Source organism: Parasteatoda tepidariorum, chromosome 6, assembly GCF_982258835.1.
Source record: "Parasteatoda tepidariorum strain Cologne lab strain chromosome 6, Ptep-v5.0, whole genome shotgun sequence".
Classification (NCBI taxonomy): Eukaryota; Metazoa; Arthropoda; class Arachnida; order Araneae; family Theridiidae; genus Parasteatoda; species Parasteatoda tepidariorum.
In genome coordinates, this window is record NC_141760.1 from 93,211,607 (window position 1) to 93,232,760 (window position 21,154).

The 21,154-nt window shown below is 25.9% G+C and overlaps 1 protein-coding gene across 2 annotated transcripts in view; it reads left to right on the forward strand.

The window, feature by feature from the left end:
* The first annotated feature begins 555 nt into the window (after nucleotides 1–555).
* The window catches only part of LOC107453447 (sprouty-related, EVH1 domain-containing protein 2), a 167,287-nt gene continuing 146,688 nt past the window's right edge, over nucleotides 556–21,154 (forward strand). For both annotated transcript variants that reach the window (XM_071178395.2, XM_071178396.2), the window contains exon 1: nucleotides 556–858. The gene's annotated coding sequence lies outside the window, so the exon portion shown is untranslated. The remainder of the gene's footprint in view (nucleotides 859–21,154) is intronic.

A 21,154-nucleotide genomic window follows, 5' to 3' on the forward strand; every position in this document is an offset into this window, starting at 1 on the left:
GTTTAAAAATATCACTGTGTTTTCATATTTGTTTTGATTTTAGCATATTCTATTTGGAGAGAATTTTCGTATGAAAAACAACATTTTCGTACAGGTTTCGCTCATATTTATGAATATCCACCCAGAAAGAAAAGAAAAACTCAGTATCAGATAAATAACAGGTAGATACAAATTAAAAACATGGAAAAAATGAAAAACGATCTCTTATGTATGTGTTTGTTTTTCTCAGCTTAATATACTAAATTGTTTACCCAAATCCAAGTACAACCATACCTTGAAAGGAACATTACAAATAAATAATTACACATTCCGTTATTTTGTCCTTCCCGAATTATCCCTCCCTCCCTTCTATTAATCCTATAGGGGATTTAATATGACGACAGGATGAAAACAAATATACAAGAATGGTTTTCGTTTTTCATCATCTGCCTCTGAAAAGCGCTTGCGCTGACTTTTCCACCTCCAATTTTTCCCGTTGCTATGACAACCGTGACGCAACGGACCTGCGCGCACATGGTCTTCGCTCCTGTGAAACCCACACACTTTTCCCGAGTTATCCGCCGACTCATTTTATCAATGGTCACCGCGTCACTCACTGATCCCTATAGCGGTCAATACAAAGTGGACGTGAGTGACCAGGAAAAGTCATTTTTATTTACATCAATGAAAGAGTTTGTTCCATAAAAAAATTATCGTTTGGTTCAAAGGAGTTAAAAAATCGTTTGGTTTTTCACTTTGTAAATATTCTTAATTAATATCAAAGTGGCTACCGGTGGGGTTATTGTGAAGGTGCCCGGCCCCGGCCCTCGCAAGGAGGGGATACAACCCGTGGCCGGCCCAAGTAGACGAAATACACAGGTAGATTTTACCAATTTTTTAAAGTATTTTTTTGTAATAATCTTGTTACAAAAATATTATTCACTTTTTAAAATTATTCACCGTGATATATAAATGTTTTTGACTGTAAACATTGTTGAAATACTGAAGTGTTTATTTGTTTAGAACAATGTGTATGTGTATTAAAGTATACATAATTTTGACACTAATTAAAAGCCATTGTTTACTGTTACATATTTGCAAATTAAAGAAACATGTAAATAATATGAGTGTAAATAATAATGTTATCAATAATGTTTACTTGTTTTCCACTAGTCAATTTAGTATATATTTTACAATATATTTTATTATTACTTAGTATAATTATTACAAATTATTAGGGTGGATCTATACTATCAAACATTACATTCGTTTAATAAAAAGGTTACATTTTAATACATCTCAAAATAAATAGCAGTCTTTTTTATAATTATAATTTTAATTATTATAATTTTAATTATTATAATTTTAATGATTATAATTTTAATTATTATAATTTTAATTGTTATAATTTAAATTGTTATAATTTTAATTGTTATAATTTAAATTGTTATAATTTAAATTGTTATAATTTTAATTATTATAATTTTAAATGTTATAATTTTAAATTTTATAATTTAAATTGTTATAATTTCAATTATTATAATTTTAATTGTTAAAATTTTAATTGTTATAATTTTAATTATTATAACTTTAGCATTTTTAAATATAAATGTTTTTAATTGCTGATTTGCAGCTGATCATTTGTTGATTGCGGAAAATCCCTACATAGCGTGATATTCTCATTTTAGTGTTTCAATAAAATGTAATTTAAAAATTAACTTTGATTGCTTTTGATTGTGCTACGAAGATATTTTGTCATAATTGTTTGACAGAAACGGCTTCGTTAATCACTCCACATACCATTTTTAAAATTTCACTCCAATTATTCAAATATTCAACAACAAGCTAAGTAATTACTGTTTATTAAAACTTTTGTACCTTAAATTTTCATTGTTTCTTAAAAGAAGAGGTCAAGGTTAATGTGGCAAGAAGAAACTGCATACCTCTATTAAATTTTGTTTACACAAATTTATGTCAGTAATATTATAATTTTAATTGATATATTTCGCAACACCTGAAGTTATTATCATTTAAGAAACTTGTCAATCTTAATCTTTCACTATAGATTAGGGGGAGTGGTGGGTATCAAGGAAAAGGTGGCTTAAATCTGCCATCGCCCAAATAAATTTTGTTTATTCGATTTTTCAGCTTTTTTGTAAACATTACTTATCAATGGAATCGTAAATATTACTGAAAAAACAAGAAAGATTAATGCTTAGAAAAATTATCTACCTTTTTTTTTCAGAAGTAAGGGCATGGGTGTTTTTAAAGGGTAAGGATATGAGTGTCCGGGGAATGCGGCTAAAATTAAGCATCACCCCCCCCCCCAAAAAAAAAATTTAATCATTTTGTAAACATAATTTTAATGAAATTGTAAATATTACTCATATACACTTAAACATCAAGAGAGGTCAATATTTAGGAAATTTATCTACCTCAAACTTATCTACCTTAGTTTTATAGGGAAGATTAAGGGGAGGGGGGTGAGGATATCTAGAAAAAGGGAGCTTATCGTAATTTTTTTCAACAATTTTGTGAACATAATTAATAGATGTAATTGTATATAATATTGATATACCTCAAAACAACCACAGAGACTAATATTTAGGAAAATTATCTACCTTAATTTTACAGGGAGGATTAAGTGGTATCCTGGCTAATGTCTTGGCATCATCACAATTGAATTTTGAAATTTTCAGAAATTTCGTAAGCTTTTTTGATCAATGAAATTGTAAATATTACTTATATACCTTGAAACTACTAGAGAGATTATTGTTTAGTGGAATAATCTACTTTAATCAGTCAGGATAGTGCTTAATGAAGGGTGTAGTAATCGGGACAAAAGGGATACAATGGCTCCGCCCCAAATGATATTTTTCTTAGTTGTTTCAGCAATATAATGAATTTTCTATAATAAAATTTTTAATAATTTTTAATAGTAAAAGTTTTAAAAAATTTCTATTAATCAGGGGGAAAATTTATCATCCAGTTTTATAATAAAAAAATATATTTTCCTTTACTCGCCTCATTATCATGAATTTAGTAATAACGCATTGTCTTTTATGAATTAATGAACTTGTATTCTTTTTTAATGTTTAAAGTTAATAACTTAAGTTTTAGGTTATTAAAAATATTATAATTTTATTGTGTTTCGATTAAATATTTTAAATAATTAGGAGATAAGGAATAGCGAAATAAGGAATACAATATCTCAACAATAACGTAATCATTTAAAAATTAAATTCATCTAATAACTATTCTTTTCATTATTGTGCTTTTGATCTTAAAGTAATATGCTTTATAAATGAGAAAATTTGTATACATTCATTTTTATATTTAAAGTTAATAAGCAATTTAAAGTAGAGAGGTATAAAATAATTTATTTTTTTGACCTATTTTGATCAAATATTTCAAATAATAACCTTAATAGGAATTGAAATATGAATTGGGTGTCGAAACTGTATGCCATGAAAAATGATAAGAAAGTTTCTCAAACCTAAATTTCATTTCTTTTATGGTCGAAGAAGTGCTTAGCTATTAAGCAATTTTAATTATATCATAAACAGACACTGAAACAAAATTGATCTTTTGAAATACATATTATGAATCGACTTAATACTTGATGAAATGCTTAGAAGTTTTTTTTTCGATGTGTTTTCAATAAATAAAAAAAGAAATTCAAACGCTCCAGGAAATCTCTCTATTTTAAAACATTGCAACAATCATCATTGTATTTCGGTGTTCAACTTAACGTCATATTTTATTCTGCTGCGCAAATACTAAAGAACTTGAAAATACGAAAGGTTATAAAAATTGTATCAAAAATATCATAAAATAAAAAATATAAAATATTTAAATTTTTAACTGCTAAATTCGTTTTAAAAATAACATGCAGCCTGCAGAAATGCAACTACGAAGTTGAAATTTGACCTCTTGAAAGGGCCATTTTTATCTATCAGCTTAACGTGAATTTTATTTGCTGCTATTTTTAGTTGAGAACTTTACAATTTATTTGAAAATTATTTAAGTTTTAAATAGGTTTTTTCCCGAATTGTCTCACTTTTTTTGCTTTAAACAATAACTATTCATTCATGGTTGTAGGGGGAAAAAATTTCTCCCACTCTTGTGCTTTTTATTTTATAAGCTGTTATAACTTAAACCGATGTTGAAAGTAGCAAAAGAGAGAGTGATTAGATGCGGCTGGTTATGAATTTTAACATTTTTATTGAAATTTTTAAAACATAAAAAACTTAATTCAAGAGAGAAAAAACTCATTCCTTATTTGAACTGTAACAATGATAAGTAAAATTACTTCTCCATTATTTCTTCGTATTAAGAAAACGTTGTACGACAGCGAGAAAAACTTTTTTTTTTAAATCCTTCTGTTCTCTATTGGTATTTTAAAATTAAAAGTTTAGAGAAAAAAGAATGAGCTATGGTGAACCTAGTGTAAACCATGAAGCTTTAAATACTAAAAAAAAATCTTAAAACGTAGAAAATCTAATTCAAGAGAGAGAAAACTCATTCCTTATTTGAACTGTTATAATGATAAGTAAAATTACTTCTCGATAATTTCTTCTTATTAAAAAAACGTACGACAGCGAGAAAAAAAAATTTTTCATTCTGTTTTCTACTGGTATTTTAAAATTAAAAGTTTAGAGAAAAAAGAATGAGCTATGGTGGACCTAGTGTAAACCATGAAGCTTTAAATACTAAAAAAAAAATCTTAAAACGTAGAAAATCTAATTCAAGAGAGAGAAAACTCATTCCTTATTTGAACTGTTATAATGATAAGTAAAATTACTTCTCGATAATTTCTTCTTATTAAAAAAACGTACGACAGCGAGAAAAAAAAATTTTTCATTCTGTTTTCTACTGGTATTTTAAAATTAAAAGTTTAGAGAAAAAAGAATGAGCTATGGTGAACCTAGTGTAAACCATGAAGCTTTAAATACTAAAAAAAAAATCTTAAAACGTAGAAAATCTAATTCAAGAGAGAGAAAACTCATTCCTTATTTGAACTGTTATAATGATAAGTAAAATTACTTCTCGATAATTTCTTCTTATTAAAAAAACGTACGACAGCGAGAAAAAAAATTTTTTCATTCTGTTTTCTACTGGTATTTTAAAATTAAAAGTTTAGAGAAAAAAGAATGAGCTATGGTGAACCTAGTGTAAACCATGAAGCTTTAAATACTAAAAAAAAAATCTTAAAACGTAGAAAATCTAATTCAAGAGAGAGAAAACTCATTCCTTATTTGAACTGTTATAATGATAAGTAAAATTACTTCTCGATAATTTCTTCTTATTAAAAAAACGTACGACAGCGAGAAAAAAAATTTTTTCATTCTGTTTTCTACTGGTATTTTAAAATTAAAAGTTTAGAGAAAAAAGAATGAGCTATGGTGAACCTAGTGTAAACCATGAAGCTTTAAATACTAAAAAAAAAATCTTAAAACGTAGAAAATCTAATTCAAGAGAGAGAAAACTCATTCCTTATTTGAACTGTTATAATGATAAGTAAAATTACTTCTCGATAATTTCTTCTTATTAAAAAAACGTACGACAGCGAGAAAAAAAAATTTTTCATTCTGTTTTCTACTGGTATTTTAAAATTAAAAGTTTAGAGAAAAAAGAATGAGCTATGGTGAACCTAGTGTAAACCATGAAGCTTTAAATACTAAAAAAAAAATCTTAAAACGTAGAAAATCTAATTCAAGAGAGAGAAAACTCATTCCTTATTTGAACTGTTATAATGATAAGTAAAATTACTTCTCGATAATTTCTTCTTATTAAAAAAACGTACGACAGCGAGAAAAAAAATTTTTTCATTCTGTTTTCTACTGGTATTTTAAAATTAAAAGTTTAGAGAAAAAAGAATGAGCTATGGTGAACCTAGTGTAAACCATGAAGCTTTAAATACTAAAAAAAAAATCTTAAAACGTAGAAAATCTAATTCAAGAGAGAGAAAACTCATTCCTTATTTGAACTGTTATAATGATAAGTAAAATTACTTCTCGATAATTTCTTCTTATTAAAAAAACGTACGACAGCGAGAAAAAAAAATTTTTCATTCTGTTTTCTACTGGTATTTTAAAATTAAAAGTTTAGAGAAAAAAGAATGAGCTATGGTGAACCTAGTGTAAACCATGAAGCTTTAAATACTAAAAAAAAAAATCTTAAAACGTAGAAAATCTAATTCAAGAGAGAGAAAACTCATTCCTTATTTGAACTGTTATAATGATAAGTAAAATTACTTCTCGATAATTTCTTCTTATTAAAAAAACGTACGACAGCGAGAAAAAAAATTTTTTCATTCTGTTTTCTACTGGTATTTTAAAATTAAAAGTTTAGAGAAAAAAGAATGAGCTATGGTGAACCTAGTGTAAACCATGAAGCTTTAAATACTAAAAAAAAAATCTTAAAACGTAGAAAATCTAATTCAAGAGAGAGAAAACTCATTCCTTATTTGAACTGTTATAATGATAAGTAAAATTACTTCTCGATAATTTCTTCTTATTAAAAAAACGTACGACAGCGAGAAAAAAAATTTTTTCATTCTGTTTTCTACTGGTATTTTAAAATTAAAAGTTTAGAGAAAAAAGAATGAGCTATGGTGAACCTAGTGTAAACCATGAAGCTTTAAATACTAAAAAAAAAATCTTAAAACGTAGAAAATCTAATTCAAGAGAGAGAAAACTCATTCCTTATTTGAACTGTTATAATGATAAGTAAAATTACTTCTCGATAATTTCTTCTTATTAAAAAAACGTACGACAGCGAGAAAAAAAATTTTTTCATTCTGTTTTCTACTGGTATTTTAAAATTAAAAGTTTAGAGAAAAAAGAATGAGCTATGGTGAACCTAGTGTAAACCATGAAGCTTTAAATACTAAAAAAAAAATCTTAAAACGTAGAAAATCTAATTCAAGAAAGAGAAAACTCATTCCTTATTTGAACTGTTATAATGATAAGTAAAATTACTTCTCGATAATTTCTTCTTATTAAAAAAACGTACGACAGCGAGAAAAAAATTTTTTTCATTCTGTTTTCTACTGGTATTTTAAAATTAAAAGTTTAGAGAAAAAAGAATGATCTATGGTGAACTTAGTAACCATGAAGCTTTAAATAATAAAAAAAAGATTAAAATATCAATATGCAAAAATTTATTGAAGGATCACTTACCTGCTGTGAAATTATGAATAATTCTGATTTAAATTGTTTTTATTTTGATATTTTAAAAATGATAATGATTTTTTCAGTATTTGAAATTTCAAGGTTTACTCTCCCAGATAGCAAAAAAAAAAGGTTTATTTTCCCTCAGCAAAGAGCTTTTAATGTAAACCTAAAAAGTTCTGTTAAGCGGTTTACGTGCAAAGCTTCTAACCTTAAAACGAGATCTGTGGCAATCTGTTTTATTCTACGCACATTACCCTAATCCAAAACCCTGGAAAACAACCTTCTATATAAAAATCTTAAATCGAGGTTGACTTAGGGTTTTCAAGCGTGAAAAAATCCTTTAATAAAGAGTGTCTCAAGGTGAAAATAATCTTAAAACTAGGTAATTATAAGGTTTCTTTTCGCAAAGTCTTGTATGCTCAGCTAAAATCCACCTTGCCATAAAATATTAATGGGCAATGCAATTTGATCCTGTCACTAGTGTGACGTCAGCTAAAACGTCACTATGAGCCTAAGTGACCATTAAGTGACAATACTTTTTTAAAAGGCTTTAAAAAATAATTTTTAATCCTTTTAGGATGAAAGGTTTGAAACTGCAATATTTTTCTTTATTGAATAAAGGTTTTTAGTACAGACATTTCCATGACAATATAAAGAAAATTCTGACACTAGGTTGCTATAAGGTTACATGCTTTCTGGGTCTAGGTTTACATGAATTCGCCCTTTCTATACTTCAAAATTTGAATTGTTATTTAAAGGAGAATTTGTAAGGTTGTTTTTCAAAGGTTTCGTCGTTCTATGAAATTATGCTTTTTTGCGAATAATATGTTTTTTTTTCTTCATAAATGCTGTGAGTTTGCAATAGTTACTCATGACTGTTGGGACAAGTTTAGCCTATCTAAAGCTAACACTCTCTATGCTTATTCTGAAAATGGCGCAAAACGTCAATATGAGGAAAAGCTAATTTTTTTAATATTTAAAAACTTACTTCAATGCTGTATTATCTGGGATCATAAAAATTTGCAAAAACTGAAAAATAAGGTGGTAATTTTGATAATTTTTTTCTAGGTGGCAAAATGTGGTCAAATTGGTGATTTTTAAAAAGTTTTAAGTAACTTTTAAAATATTTAAGATATTTGTTCGTTCTCATGTCCAGATAACTCTACACGGCAAAATGATATGTATAGTATAAATTTATCACTTTCCTTCAAATGTAAGGTACTTAAACTGTAGCTTTTTTTATTTTCCTTGGCTTAACCATGTTAAGCTATATAATTTGTAATCCTTAGTTAATGTTTTTTTAAGCAACACAATTGATTATTTTTCAAAAACAGGTAATCGTTCTTTCCATTACGATTAATATGCCAACAAAATTAAACTCTAGTATTTCACTATCTGTTTGCAACACTGTAGTTATTATTCATTTTGTCAAGTTTTCTTAGGTAATAATCTAAGCAGTTATAAATAGTTAGTAAGTTAAATACTTATTTACTTATTTTGAATAATCTTTTATTTTTATAGAATTTTAAACAAAGTAATTATTTAGATTTATTTTTGATCCTTTCTAAAATGGCTGTGGAAATTAAAAACATAAACGGTACTATGGTGCCGCATACTTTCATATTAATTATTGGTGACGGAGCTTGTCTTTTTTAGCAATAGCATTTATATTCAACGAATCTCAAGCTATGAGTTAGCACTTGAGATGTAGATGAGGGTGAGGTACAGTACGTACTACAGTACGTATGGAAGCAATGAGATCAGCTTTCTATCTTATCTCAAGAGAGCGAAGGAAATAATTTTAATACATCTGTTACCCTCTATGAGTTACCCTCTATCTACCTATCTGTTACCCTCTCACCATATATTATCTCGAAACATGCGTTTTTCATTTCCCGAACTCATACTTGGAATTTCAAAATATAAAAAGGATACATTAATATGAAAACAAAATGACAAAGCATTGATTGCTGCAACATTGCAAAAAATGGCATTTGAATGAATTTTTTAAAAGCAATTGAAGAGCTAGAAAACATAAAATTTAACATTTTACTGAGTTTGCGAAAAACAGATAAGAAACTTGTAAGAGAAAAGTATTTTTCTCCTTTATTAAAAACTACCTTAAACTCCCTTAATGTGTCTTCGCAAAATGAATAAATACTGTAAATTTACAAATATTTTTAATACGTTCTTTGCCGTTTGAAATGAGTCCATAGAAGCATGAAAAAAAATTTTATACTAAATGTGATAAAATCGATTTTAAAAATCGTTTTGATGAAGTCTCTGACAAAAATTCTTTGAGAAATTCTAATTCAAATTAGTTGAATTTTTTTTTCTCGAAATATGCGTTTTTCATTTAAACAACTTTAAAAAATATGAATTCAAAATTGTCTTGTATGAATATCGGTTTCATAGTCATTACGGACTGGAAAGTTCTGGATTAAATTACGGTATAAAGTACCGGCACTTTGGGTGCATCTTAAAATCCATTTTACCATAAAGCCCATTTTTTTCTGAAAAATATTGTACCGTAATTATTGCAGTAATATATATTTAATTAGATTCAGTAGTTTTACCGTAATTATTACTGCAAAAATTACATTATAACAGATATTTTTGTTCCATAATATATTCTGGTAAAAATGAATTTTACGGTGGAAAATACCAGCATCTTGAGGGTCGGTACATTTTACCATAATTTGATCCGAAATGCTTTACAGTGTATATTATACAACGTAGAGATCATTTCAGTTTAAAACGCACATATTTTTTATAATTTTATTCGAAAGTACTTAAACCTTTACTTTCTTAATTATGAATAAATATAGATAAAAATTATATGAGTGTAAATTAATTGTCGTTTAAAAATATATGTGTGAAATACGTGGGCATATAAATAAAATATATCGATTTTCATTATTTTTCACAAAAAAAAATTTTGTTTCTTATCCAAGTGATTATATTAAATCAAATATTTAAATTCTTTAATTATCGTTTTATCAGTTAAAAGCTGAAAAAGGCAAGTTTTTTTTTATTATTTAAAATTAATTTTGTTTCTACAGAAATTAGTAAAGTATTTCATAAATCAAGATGATATCGGCTTTATTTAAAATTTAACCTTTTTTTACACAGCACTATAGCCCTGTGTGAGCCTTGGCTTGCCGAACAATATTGTTTCAGATTTTTATATTTTTGGTTTTCAACTTTCAGTTTTTTACCTTCAATATGGTTAGTGACACCACTTTAATCAGTACTGAATTTCTATGTTCAGCATTTGTGATAGTGTTTTTTTTTCGGGATAACAGCAGTCAACCCTAAGTCCAACCCGCCAACCTAAGAGACCAGAGTTTTTTTCTTAGTCTAGTGGCAGTAGTGACCTATCCATGGGTGGTCCTGCTCGGCATGGCTCACTGTGTGCATCCCTTTAAATAATGGAACTGAATAAGTATTAGTATTTTCTTAATGCCCACCTGTGGTGACATTTGACAATTCAGGCGTATAAGGGCAGATTTGTTAGCCACTCTTTCAGGGGCACCACATTAAGTGGGTCGACGTTGCTCCTATAGTAAGGACAGATAGTACAGAGAATGAAAGAACATCCATGCCTTGTCCGGGTTTCGAACCCAGAAACTTTTTGATGCAAAACCAGTTCCCTGACTCCTACACAGTGTGGTCATGAAGTAATAATAAAAATTGAAAGAAGTTTTCATTATTTATAAAGTATTTTGTTAATCTCTTCATTACCTTGGTCCACTACTATGAAAACCTTTTCTTCCTAGCTTCTAAAAACACGCCATGAAAATTTATACTTTTACCTTCACTGAAACATTCATGGACGTTTAGGTTTTCTGGGAATTCCGCAGTAGATGCAGAACATGTAAGTTATTTGGGTAGAAATCTTCATAAACACGAGAGATTTTCGAAAATTGACGCTAAGTACACGTGCTTGAAAATGTAAATAATTTTAAATATTATATAATTTAGTTATTCCAAGAATTAGTTTTGTTCTTTTGATTTAGTAATTCTGTGATCTGTATGTATCTTTTAAATTTATATTCTATAAATTATTACAGAGCATATAATCTCAACAACATTATATTATATAAAATTATTTAAAAATAATACAGTCAAGGACATGCAGGTCCACGAATGTGTACTTTAGTACGTACGGCGAAATTTATAACAGCGTAAAAGTCAAGTAAAATCTCATAGTATTTTAATTATGCAATTTTATATCTATTTAGTAATATTTTATGCATATTTGAATCAATTGTTTTACATTAAGGTACATACATACATTTCATAACAGTAACTTTTTGCGTTTTTTCCATATTTTTAAATTTTATCACAGAAACTAAATATTTTTTTATAGTTAATGTTAGATTCTTTTCAATAATTATTTATTTTGCATAATTAAAATAGTTTTGAAACTGAGATTTCACGCAGTAATTCATAATTTTCATACAGAGTTTTTTATTCAAATTTTTTAAAACAAAATTTCTAAAGAATTATTAAATCTATTCATCATTGTATTCAAATAGGCCATAACATTACACTATGCCTGTTTGTTCCTACTTTAGATGAAATTTAACATTTGAATTTACTTTATTTAGTTAAAACCTGAGGTGTGTACTTAAAATTACTAGCCGCTTAGCAGTATAATTCATATTTTGCTTATATAATTATGAATTATGGCAATAAAATAGAAATTTGGAACTCCAAAGCATTTTTTTTGCTATATTCCTTTATGCTTCGGTAGTGAAGAGGTTGAACATACAAGTATATTTAACCTCGTATGTATACTTCAGATTTATATTATTGGTGAAAAAAGTTTTAAAAAAATTCAAATGAATTCAATTTTAGATTTTAATCGCTAAAAAAAAGCATGAAATACGTATATAACTTACCGAAAACTAAAATAAATTGGTGCTGATTTTTAAAAATAACTCATAACTATTCATACACACATAACATTTAATATTTCTACTAATTTCGTTTTTTAACTCATATAAGTCGTTTATGACTATAATTTTATGTTAATCTTTATATACTTATAAGTATATTTAGAATTTTTTTAATAATGACATAATTAGTACCCAGAGTATTTTTTTAAATACTATTCTCGCCATCGATATTTTTTATACAAAAATAAATCATAATCGTTAAGTTAAAATTGAATTTTAACTAATTAAAATTATTCTTTTTCATGTTATATTTATAATATTTTAAACAGCAATCGAGATTTCACATTTTAAAATAGTCATAAATGTAATAGATTTTAATGAGGCATTCTTTTACATTTTTTGACAGTGATATAGGAAATTGTAATTCATTTTTAAAATGATCTACATATACACAACGGTCTACTTTATAATCTACCCAACTCCCTAATTCATTATAAGGATAAGAAAGAAAATTACTAACATGGAAATTTAAAAATTATGTAACAATAAAAAACGTTTAAAATTTTAAACTTAACCTTTAAATGGGGAAGCTAGTAAACTTAGGGCCCTCTGGTATTAAAAACTGTAGTGGTATATTTAATTTAGTAATTATTTAAAAAAAGACAAATCAAAACGTTCACTTTAATTCGAATAAATAAGAATCGTAAAGGGCAATTTTAAATTTTGTTTAATCGTGAAATGTTTTCTCTAAATTAAATTTTTTAAAAACATCGAATTGAAGACAGAAAGAAAAATTTTACTGTAATTTTGTTGACTTACTTAAATACATAATTTTTTTCTCGTATAATAATCATTCATATTTTAATTATCACTACAAATTTAAATGAAATAAAAGAAGAATTTTTAAATACTTATAACTATTTGAATATATTAATGTCATTATGTGAGATAGTGCTTGTTTCCGTAATGGATCTCAGTTTTAAATTAATATTAAAACTGGAAAAAAAGCTGAACGAAATGTTTTCCATGCACATATAATTTTTTTTTAAAAAAAACTGTAATTCATACAAAGGTTCTTGTAAAATAGCAATTTTATTAGCTATCATTAAAATGTCATGCGTTAATTAAATATTCGGAGAACTGCTTTTTCAATCAACATTATTTAAAAGGAAAAACCCCGAAGTACTTTTTAATCAAGTAAATTGAATTCGTTTAGAACAAAAAAAAGGGCATTTAAAAAAAAATGAAAAGATTTTATTTAATTAGAAAACAAAATGCATTACAAAGAAATCAAGGAATAAAGCAATAATCTACTTCGTAAATGTTGACCTTTTTAAATCTAATTGTAATTTTCTCTGTGATACAATCAATAATATGAATGCATTTTAGAAAATATTTGTCCTTTTTCAGTTTTTATTTCATTTTTTTATTATCAAGCATATATATTACTTATAGAGCTATATGGGATATAATAACTAACTACGTTTTTTTTAATAAGTGAAAAAAATATTGGTGTCAAAATGTCCTCCTTTTTAATGAGTTATTCAGCAAATATACAAAAAAGAATATGAATTTGAAACGAATTACACATTTTAGATTTGATATACACTGATTGAGCAACGCAATGGTCATCTTTTTACATGAATTTTTATCTAATTTTATATGTATATTTAGATTATTGAATATTATTACACGAATTGCGCAGAGTATTCCCTAATCTCTGTGATTGTCATACATTTTTTATATTCCAATGAAGAAAATTATGGTGACCTACCTATATCACATTTTTAAGAAAGGGATAGCTAAAACGAAAAACCTTCCGATACAGTTAATTATAGGTCAGATAATAGTTTTAGTTTTTGCGATTTTTTTTTTTTTTCGTTGTGGCTTTTCTTTCATTATGAGCCTTTTATTTTTAATGTTAGTTATAATTTTAATATCATTATTAATGATAATTTCTTAATAAAAAAATTAATTTAATTTAATAAAATTAATTAATTTAATAAAATTAATTAATTTAATAAAATTAATTAATTTAATAAAATTAATTAATTTAATAAAATTAATTAATTAAATAAAAATTATTAGAAATTAATTAAAAATTATTTAATAAAAAATAAGTTCTAATAAAAAAATAATTTTAAAAAAATTTATTTTTTTTAATAAAAAAATTTATTATAAATAAATTAATTTTAAAAATTAATTTATTTAAATAAAAAAATTAAGTTTGTGATTAAGCGTACTAATTTAAAATGAATGATTGAATTCACTTTCTCAAAAAAGAATGAAATCTTTTGAACTCAACTTAAGCTCAATACACCTGCTCTAGTCTCATATTTACTTCACGTTAAATCGAACTTGAGTCATTTGAAAGATATTTAAGTTATTTTTATTTAAGCATGTTTTGGTGAATGGCAACATACCAGTTCCTAGAGACTGTTAAAAGTAGATTCTATTTGTTTTGTTACCTATTTATTTATTTATTATTTACTTACTTATTCATTATCTATTTATTTATTTATTATCTATTTATTTATAGACTATCTATTTTTTTATTATCTATTTATTTATTTTTATTATTTATTTATTTATTAATTATTTATTTATCATCGATTTATTTATTATCTATCTATTTATTATCTATTTATTTATTTTTATCATTTATTTATTAATTAATTATTTATTTATTAATTAATTATTTATTTATCTATTTATTTATTATCTATTTATTTTTATTTATTAATTATTTATTTATTAATTATTTATTTATCATCGATTTATTTATTATCTATATATTTATTATCTATTTATTTATTTTTATCATTTATTTATTTTTATCATTTATTTATTTATTAATTATTTATTTATCTATTTATTTATTACCCATTTATTTTTATTTATTAATTTTTTATTTATTATCTATTTATTTATTATCTAAATTTAGTTGCTTAAAACTTAAATATTTTTCATTACATTCTTGCTTTTTTTAAAAATATTATTATTACATTTGTAATTATTTTTACTGAAATTTTGATAAAAGTTTCACTTTAAAATTATATTTTAATTTAATTGCATTTCGTAAAATGTAGCTAAAATTGTTTATTATATAAAATTTGCTAATATTTCTAGTTTTGTTATATTTTTAGAATGCTTTTAAAAATTATATTTTAATTTAATTGCATTTCGTAAAATGTAGCTAAAATTGTTTATTAAATAAAACTTGCTAATATTTCTACTTTTATCATGTATAATTTTTAGAAAGGTTGTCTATACAAACAGAATATTTAAACGCATGTATTCGTTAAATTACGTTTTGTTTAAGCTAAACAATTCAGTTTTAGAGCCTTTCTAGCATTAACGTTATTCTACTAAAAAAAAAGGAATCATGTTTATCTTCTTTTACATTTATCATTTTAAGCTCTAAGGCATGTTAACCTTCTGTTCCTCTGATATCATTCAATTCTTATATAAATTATTCATAATATGCTTTGTATTTTGAATTCTTATGACAGCAATGTAGTAAACAATCGAAATAATTAGTTTCCTAAAAGCTAGTTATTCATTGATATAAAAGCTGGTTGTTGAGAAGTAAACCAAAAATTTTGCATTACTTTACATAATAATAGAGTTGTTGATATAATGAGAGAACGAATTATGTGCTTTTAAATATTCTCAATTATTTTGTGAGTTTACTAGCAAAAAAGTTCCAAGTGTCGTTTCCAAATCGAGCTGAATTTATGAATATGAAGAGGCCTTGATATTGAGAATTAAGATTTAAATAATTTTTTGTTTATTTCTCTTTTGTATTAGAAATGCAAATTTTTAAAATTATTAATTTTGACGAAAATAAAAGAGACAAATCATCGACTTTTCATGAAGCAAACGATGAAAATGCATGGTGAATTCTTGTTGATTTCACTTTTTGTGTGTTTCGCATAACCATTGGTATTAATAAATCAAATCAAAAAAAGATTTCACACACAATTTTAAAGCTTGTTTAATCAAAGATATTTCCACGTAAGAAATTATTTTTTATAATTATTAATTGTTTTTTATTTAATTTGCTTATGGTTAAATTGATAAAATTCAAATTTTGAGGAAATGGGTTGAATAATTTTTAAGAAATAATATTTATAAAAATGACTTTCTTAGATAGCAAAATACTCAAAAAGTGAAATTCACATTTTGGGACACAACGCTCGGCCGCTCTCCTGACTTAATAATTGGAACTAAATTTTCGAGTTTACGGCCACCCTCTTCTCCGCCATATTTTAAGGGGATCAAAAATTCAGATCTGGGAAAAAATGCATGTCTGGTCAGGGAAAATGAGTTTTTTGTTTCTAATTTTGTGACTTACTTGAAATATCGTCAGCACTAATTAATAAACGTGTTTGTCATTAGCCCCTCAAACAATTGAAATTGAAAATTTGATCATGAGACCAAAAGTTATTCTCACTTTATAATAAATCTACACTTTAGGTATAACGAAATACATCAGTAAAATTTTAAAGATATTTATTTTATTAATATTGAGGATCAGACCTGTATAATATACACGAACGCTGCTCTTAGAAAGTTTCATTACGGAAAAATTTTACTATTAATAAGTAATAAAAAAAAATACTACGCGTCTTCAAAGAAAAACTTTCTTTTTCGAATTACCGAGCAAAAACAAAGACTTTTTCTGATTTTTCCTACCGATGCAAACGTGATTTAAAATTACATTCGCATGTTTTAAAATCACTCGTCGTGATTTTTATTTACTCGATTTAAGATCACGCACCGTGTTTCGTATTTTCACAATTTTATATCAAATATCGCGTTTCGTATTCACGCGATTTGAAGGACATTAGTCTTCAAGTGACTTAATAATTATGCATCGGAATTTGTATTCCGATGCATAGAGATTTTAAAATCAAACATCGAGATTCGTATTCACGTAATTTAAAGATCACACATTGATATTCCTATACACACAATTTAAACAAATAAATAAAATCTCGTTTCAATATTTTTATTAAAACGTTGATAACATTCTGTCAATAAATGTTTTCTACATAAATTTTTTTCTTGTCCGATACTTTTTCCATTATTTAAAAAGGCTTTTTGCACATTGTGGATTTCTATTTTCAGCTTTTTTGGTTTTTTACAAGACTCATTCCTGTAGTATGAACCAATATAGAGTTTTATAAAAATTAGACATTTTTTTAAAAAATCGGTGATTTTCAAACGTATTTAGACAAAATGAAGAGGCGATTGAAACTAATAGTTACAAGAGTTAACCAATGAGTGCAGAAAGGTTTTTAATTCATAATTTGTGTTTGCAGAATGTTTTTCTTCTTATCTATCTCTGTTGATGATTCGTAACTATGCTCATTGGAAAGTATTTTTTTTAAATCTATGTAAACATTCGCTTTTCTACTAATTTTTAAATCTTTATTCTTCTCTTTATTACGAAAAATAAAAAAAATTATCGATTTTATCATTGCAAAAGTATCTCCAAAGAAAGTTCTTTCTCAATAGATAATAAACTTGTTTAGTTTCAACATAATGTTTCTGATCAAGGGCGCCGGCAGCGGGGTGCAAGGGGGTGCACTTGCACCCCCCTGGCTTTTTTTTTTTTTAAACAATTAAAGAGATACAGAAAAATTCTGTTATAAAATTTTTTTATTAAACATATTTTTATGGAAAAACAAATAATTAAGTAATTATTGATACATAACAATTAAAAAATTGTTTAATCAAACAAGAATTGTAATCGTCTTGTTTGCTGTCCAAATCTGTTTTTAACTTTTTCAATGAATTCTGAGTCATCTTTGATTCTTTTCTTATGCACACTGAGCATTCACAAACTTGGTAGATATCTGAGCTATATTTTTAAATTTCATTTAATAAAATGTAAATAATATATTTTCTATTAGTTATTCAGTTTAACAAAGGTGTATAACACAAGCTGACTTCTCGCAACTGTAAAACTTCATCAACACAATAAATACCAATGTTAAGCGTGCACAAACACGTTAGTATACGAAACTACTGTTTGTAGTTATTTGTGCTTCTAAGTCAGTAGCTATGCCAGCGCCAGCGCTATCGCCTCTGGGCAAAATTTGTAAGTACAAGAAATTCGTACTTTTTTTAAAATATCTTGCTAACAATGAAGAAATGTATCTTGAAAAAATGAACAGACGAAAGTATTTGTAATAACAAAAGAAACTGTTTTTCGGGGGGAGGGGAGGGTAGTTTGTTAGAGGGTTGCACCCCCTTTTATATTATTTTGCCGGCGCCTTTGTTTCTGATTATATACTTTGAAAATAGTTTTACATATTTCAAATAATTTCTTTACGCTATAATTCTAATTATAATTTCATTATAATTCTAATTATAATTTTAATTTCCATGTAACGCAAATACAGATTAGTTCCATCAAAAAGTCATCCACGAAGGCAAATTTCTCCCAATACTCGATCCAGGAGTTTCATTGTCTTGGTTCAAAATTACAAAGCTGCGGAGTTAAACATTAGTAGTCGTAAACCCAAAATTAAGTCCGCTGTTCAACAACGGTTATAAAATAAAATATAACTTTCCATATTTCAAATAATCAGAACTTTCATTCTCAGAAACTTTCAGATTTCAGAAACTTTCTATTCTCAGAAACTTTTAGATTTCAATTCTTTATAATTTTACACACGAGACTCCTAATAAAGTATTCTCATATTTTTACCATAGAATCTTCAACATTACAATTTAAAGATGGGTCTGTATCAAGGAACTCACTACTCACTAAAATTCAATTTCTCAGGAATTATTCAACCGATTTCGCTAAATTATTCAACTGATTTTGTATTTTCCATGCAAAATTAAATTTTCATTTCGAAGATATAAAAGATTTTTTACCTTACAATTCAAAATTTTTCGACTATTATTAAATTAAATGGTAAAAAAATATTAAATATTTATTAAAAATTATTTTTTGCATGCAATTATCTTTGGAAGAACGATTTTTTAACTGTGTGCTAAGATTTTTACAACTTTGGACGGCTCTCCAAACCCAAACTATTGGGGCCCTATATCCCAGATAACGGCTACCCCCCCCCCCTATATTTTGAGCATTAGAAATCCGAATCCGTCGAAAAAAAGGTATGTTTATTCAGAGAAAATACGTTTTTGCGTGATTTCCTAACTTGAAATATCGTCTGCATTAATTAATAAGCATAGTCCAGATTGAGTTTTAGAACGTGAAGATCTAATTTTTTAATTAAAATTTATTCAGTTTGTTTCATTTTTTCTTTTGCGCAAACTACAGCAAAAAGTTTAAAGCATTTTTAATATTCCAAAACCAACATGCACGTTAGACTAGAACTACAAAACATTTTGGTTAAATATTTTTTTAAGGAAAATATTGATCTTAAAAAATATGCCCTTTCCTTAAAATTATAAGGAAAAGTAACTCTTTCACATCTTTAGATTTATTGTTATGGCAGTGTTCGAGAAAGTACTTAACGCACCAGAAAACCATAAAGTTTAAAATATTCGAAAGTGTTCGAATTGCAGAATTTATTCAAAAACTTCAGCGAACTTACAATAAAGCTAGCAAAACTTTTTACAACTTTAAATAAAGTTTTTTTTTCTCCAAACAATGAAGAAAGTTTTATGCGCATTGCGTCAGATTTCTGGGCTATTTATTTTAATAAATACTGAACCTTGAATATCTTTTATACTATTTAATTTCATTTTTGGAAGAAAAAAATACTTAAATTTAGAAAATATTAAAACTAGAACAAGATATATCCGTAAATATAGACATATGTAGACATATATATAGATAGATGTAGATTAGATAAAGATATAATTCTAATAAAATGAATATAAATCTTTGAATATGAAATGAATATAAATCTTTGAATATGAAATGAATTCAAGACCTTGAATGCAACTATAAGTTAATAACTTAAGTTACTGAAGTTTTAATTTTTTTGTAACTTTGAAAGTTACATGGTAAATAATTGGTAGAACAAAATTGTTTTTGGACAAAATATCTTGCTCATAAGTGTTCAAAATTAAATACGTTATTTTTACAGGCCCCCAAGTATCTAGGAATAGTTAAACAGTGGCAATAAATCCAAGTTAATCCTAGAAGGAATTACTTTTTTTAAGATACCTATTGAAGGTTTAGTAGTAGGTTTCACACATATCTTACATACCCGAACTTTCATACATATACATTTACTTTACAGAACAACACATAGTGGTGAACACGAATGCATTAAATTACTGAAGTTTATCCAACTTACTATTAAATTTTTAATTATATTTTAATTACCCCTGTTTTACACGATGGTTAGATTACAGGCAATAACATTTAACCTTTTAAGTACAGTTTCCTCGTTTCTTAAATGAATTTTCAATTCAAGTAGTAAAAAATCAATTCCTCATAGATCATTCAGTTAATATCCAAGTTTAAAATCAATTCCTCATAGATCATTCAGATAATACCCAAGTAAAAAATTTATTCCCATAGATCTTTCAGTTAATATCCAAGTTTAAAATCAACTCCCCATAGACCAATCAGTTAATATCCAAGTAAAAAATTAATTCCCATAGATAATTTAGGTAATATCTAAGTAAAAAAAATCAATTCCCATAGATCATTCAGTTAACATACAAGTAAAAAAAAAATCAATTCCCCATAGATCATTTAGTTAATATCCAAGTAAAAAATCAATTCCCTTAGATATTAAGTAAATATCCAAGTAAAAAATCAAATCCCCATAGATCATTCAGTTAATATCCAAGTTTAAAATAATACATTGAAAACTAATAATTTAAGGAATTCTCAGATTCTATGGAAAGAAATTCTGAAATATTTCATTTCTAGTTACAAAATTACATTTCAAGTAACAACATTAAAATTTAAACATCTAAGAAACAAACAAAAAAGCAACTCCATCTTATACAAAATTTACTTTAGTTTCATACGATTTGGATTTTGATAAAATTTTGCTTCTCCCATTAATCTTGAAGCTGTATTAAATTCTTTCAATTGCAATTCGATTATTTTATTCTTGGAAAATAAAGACAGAATTCAGCAATTTA